The following is a 4,676-nucleotide window of genomic DNA, read 5'->3' on the forward strand; positions in this document are numbered from 1 at the left end:
CCATTTTCAGTGACAAGGTCCTGAGCTTCTGACAATGAGAACAGCCAAGTTCATCCGGAGAGTTGGCATGACAAGCTGCTCCAGGAAAACCAACAGCTCCCCACAAAATCTCCTTTTCATGTCACTGGCAACAGTCGTCAGGTGGGCCTCCCACACCCGGCACCACGCTGGTTCCGTTCAGCTGAGTGTAAGAAGTTGAAAACTTCTTAATCCACCACACTTCTCCTTTTCCCTCACTCATGGGGATGTCCAAGCCTCGCCCCTTAGTGACCTCACACATAGTGACCAAGACTCCTTCATGGCAAGCATGAGGCTCCAGTTTCTCAACCCTCAGTGGTGCGGTTACCTCCAACTGCATACAAGTGTGGGATTCTGGCCTCTGACAGCAAGGGTCAGGTTCTGAGCTCTCACTTCTTTTTTTTTTTTTTTTTTTGCGGAACCAGGGATTGAACTCAGGCCCTCAGGGAAGCGCTCATTCCGCTGAGCCATCTCCCCGGCCCCGTGAGCTCTCACTTCAAAGGCCATGCAGAGTCAGCTTTTCCATTCCTGGGACAAAATACCTTAAGCTGAGAAGGACATTAAAGGAGGAAAAACAAATTTCAGCTCACAGTTTTTCAGAAGACTTTGGAGTAGTTGGTTCCACAGTAAAAAGGTGTGTCTAGCCCATGGCAGCTGGGCAGCAGAGAGAAGCCAGGACAGAACTCATGGACAGCCTTCCAAGTCATCTTCTCGGTGCCCAGGCCCACCACAACCAATGTGTCCTCCTGCAGTGCAATCAGCTGCTACCAACACCAGCCACTATCCCAGCAGTGAGCAGCCCGCCCAGGGACGTAGCACCCCACAGCCCAGTCGCCCTCCCAATGCTCTGTCTAAACAGAAGAGGCTGGGGGCATTTGGTCCAGCCTCTAACCTCACGTGGTGGATTCTTGCCCTGACCTCTGATGCCGGGCTCTGAGCCCTGACTTCTGCACATGGCACCAGCCCATGTGAGTATGCATGGCTGGAGGTGCCAGTTGGAGAGCCTCCAAATCCCTGAAAACCACTCAGGCACCATAACCCTCACGACCTGAATGTCACGGGTATTTCTTCCAGCAATGCTGACAGGGTGCATTGCTGACCCAGCTGGCCACTGACCATGGGTGCAAACAGTGAATTGGCAGTTTGTGGAGGTGGACGGTTCACTCAGGCTCTCCCTGGGTTTCAACAGGAAATACAGAGCCCCTGCCTGTGTGGGTGTCCCCACCGGTGCCCGTGGCTATTCCGGACACACAGGAGCTGAGACCCTAAAATTGTTCATCAAGGGGATGGCACAAGTAGCACCAGAAGGACAGAGCTGTGAAGACAGGACCATGAGCTTGTGAAAGCTTGGAAAAGAGGTCGGGCAGCTACACCGCCGCCCTAGAGGCCTCACGGTGCCATAGTGTCTCACAGTCCTGATGAAGCAGGCCGGGAGTGGTAAAAGCGGGCTCAGCACAAGGTTTTCCAGCCCTGGCATGGGCAGAGATTTCCACACGAGGGCCCTTTGTGCTCTTGGGATCACGACTGCATATTGGGCTGGGCCTAGTCCCAGTCTAAGTGAGTGGACAGTGAACGGCTCAAATAATGAGACCAGCAGTATGGCTTGGCAGCATCCAGGAGGTCAGTACTCTCTTAGCAGTAAAGACAAAGAGCTCCACCACACAACCCGTATTTATGTGGATTGCAAACAAAGGAAGGTGATACTGAGGCACTGTAGGAACGGAGCAGAACCTTGGAAGTTAGTTTGCCATTGAAGGGAACTGCTTGACCTCTAAGGTCACCAGCGTCACTGCTCTGGACTAGTCCCTGTCCTCAGCTGCCTCAGCTGTGGTTCTGTCCTGACATCAGAGCACCGTGTGCTCTTTTCCAATACAGCGAGAGGTCCCTGTGCCCAGCAGCTTAACCCCACACAGCCAGTCTCCAACAATCCCTCCTATTTGTTTTTGTGATTACAGCAGTTGAAACACTCTGACTTGAAGCTGAGCAGGCCTTGGCCATTTGCGGCTTAGTATCTCCTGTAGCCGACTAAGAAGAGAAACGAAAGACACAGCTGTCGGCATGACCGACCCACGTAAAGTCCAAGACAGGTCTGCTGCCAGCCGACCTTACCACCGGCTTGAACATCTCTCTCTATGGCCACATGTTCTGGGGTGACATCCATGATGGTGCTGTGTGACCTGGTCCTGTGCAAGCATACCCTTGTCCCCGTGTCATTAACCATATTGGACCTTCTTGCTGGATGTCTTTTTGTTAATGAAGCTCTGGTAGAATATGTTTATCTTACAGGTTTATAAAAGTTTTTCTTTTTTTAAGTATCAAGGCCCAATTGTGATTGTGGGGTGCAACCCCACTCCCCTTTTGGCTAATTCAATTGATTTTTTTTTTTTTTTTTTTTTTTTTTTTTTTTTTTTTTTTTTTTTTTGTGGAACTGGGGATTGAACTCAGGCCCTTGCGCTTGCCAGGGAAGTGCTTATTCCACTGAGCCATCTCCCTGGCCCCTCAATTGATTTTTAATAGATTGATGTGCTTTTTTATTAAAGGTTGGCCTTTATGATTGTATTTTTGGTCACAATTGTCTTTTGTGCTAAACACCCACCCCTGACGAACTACCTGTAGCATTTGTAACTAACTATACTAGACTGTCCTTATGAAGAGGACAGTACTGCCCTTCTGAAGAGCTCTCCCTAAGTGTGGTAGTTTCCATCTTACTTGCTTCGAGCTGAGAAAGTTGGCTGTAAAGGGAGACAATAGTCAGGGACTCCCTCCAGAAAGCTAATCTGATGGCCTCAGATAGAAGTCTTGTTGTACTTCAGCAGTTTTGAATTCTCTTTACAAGGTTGATCTGGTGGATCCCAGTAGAAGGAATCTAGGATATTTATTGTTGGTTCTATCTGTGTGATCTCTTGGAGTTTGGCAGCTTCTAGGCAAAAATAAATATTTTTTTAGAGATTAGAACATGTGTAATTAAAGCATGAACACTGGAGTGGAAAAGCAGGCTTAGGAAAGAGCTTAGTCTAGATAATATTTTTATGGAACTGGAATAGTGATTACAAGTCACTGTTAGATCTTTCTACTGATGGAGTCTGATATTTTGTCACACGTCTCTAATTTTAGTTGATCTCACTTAAAGAATGTTTAAGGGTTTTTGTTGAGCTTGTATGACTTTTATTGTAATTTCTTCTTAATGATCTGTAACAGTGGTCCAGTGTGATGTAGCTGAAAACTATCAGAAGGGGTTAGTGATAGGTGTCCCTTCCTTATGGCTAGCTTATTACGATGACATTGGTTTCTGTATTTTGGTTATAGTTTTCCGCTGGATGTTCAAGACTAAGTCAAAGTGAGACCTGTATTAATTACAATTAATCTTGTACAATCTATCAAGGTCAGTTAAGTCTCCTCAGGATTTACCTTGGAACCATGTAGAGCACCTCTCCATTCTTCTGTCAGTGTCAGCTGTCTGGATGATTCATGGTCATTGCTTGATCAAGTTGTTTTCTGTGAAAGCTTGGGAGACTTTTCCGTCTTGGTGACTCTTCTTAGCCACAGTATGCGCTGTTGGCCGCTTTCCTCTGTGGTCCAACACTCTCCTTGGTAAGGAGATCAGAGACATGCTGAGATAGGATGTTGCAGAAGAGGCTCTCTCATGTCCTGGGTCCTCTCTGACCTCAGAGGGCCAGGCCTAAAATACTGGCTGTCCTCAGAGCCCATCCATTTTTCTAGTTTTTGGTCTCCAAAACTTGGCTGTTGAACACCCAAAAGAGATTAGTGAAATTAGCATTGCAATGGAAGCCATAACCTCAATTATTTTGTTAGCTGAATATCAAGTACTTTCAAATAAAAGTATAGCCAGAGAATTATTTCTTACCAACCATGGATGTTCTAGTAGTTGAATCCCTATTGATGTTAACAGATACAGTTCTATAGTTTTACAGAGAAAATTTGAGATCAAAAGCCATATATAATATTGTAACATGACAATCATGATGACATTTCTGTAACAGATGTAAATCTCTATCTTGGCATAGAATAGCCTTTTAGTGAATCATCTCTGTCCAGATCTCCCGCAATGAAAAACTTTTGTCTCACTTGTTCTTTGGTGCAGTGTCATAGAAGAAGTTTGTGATGTTCTTTGGACCGTTTTATATCTAAGCACCCCTAAGTGTAGTGCTACTTAAATGGCATACACATCACATGTTTTTGTTAAAGCAATTATTATTTGATTGGTGAACTCTGACATGAGCTTCCCGTCACAGTAGCAGAAGCACAGATGTCTGAGTCTGAAAGAAAATACCTACCATCATTATCAATACAAATCTTACATTTTAGAAGACCTGTACATCTGAAAGCATTAATATATAATACTATGAGACTAGTAATAATGAATTGGCATAGCCATATGAAAACTCCTGTTTCTTAGTTTTGTCCTAATAGCATCTTTTAATGAGAAAATCTTATTGTTTTATTTCTAGAAAACTTAACCTTTGGACAGTGCCAAGTGTAAACATATAATCATATTTTTAGTGACAAGCATCTCATAACAGCTTATGGAGACCACTGGGATCCCCATTAATGAACAAGGATTGGAGAATTATTTCTAGGCAACTGCTTCCTATTCTCTAATGGGAGTCCTGTCTAGCAGCTTATCCCTAGGTTAAGAG

At 45.0% G+C, this 4,676-nt stretch overlaps 1 long non-coding RNA gene across 1 annotated transcript; it reads right to left on the bottom strand.

The window, feature by feature from the left end:
* Window positions 1–212: 212 nt before the first annotated feature.
* Window positions 213–2,392, bottom strand: LOC111815509. Its single transcript, XR_002820193.1, has 2 exons — window positions 911–2,392; window positions 213–566 (listed from the first exon to the last, which is right to left on the bottom strand). It is a non-coding gene; the product is annotated as an uncharacterized LOC111815509 (long non-coding RNA).
* Window positions 2,393–4,676: the final 2,284 nt, after the last annotated feature.

Source organism: Octodon degus, unplaced genomic scaffold, assembly GCF_000260255.1.
Source record: "Octodon degus isolate 3935 unplaced genomic scaffold, OctDeg1.0 scaffold00017, whole genome shotgun sequence".
NCBI classification, from domain to species: Eukaryota; Metazoa; Chordata; class Mammalia; order Rodentia; family Octodontidae; genus Octodon; species Octodon degus.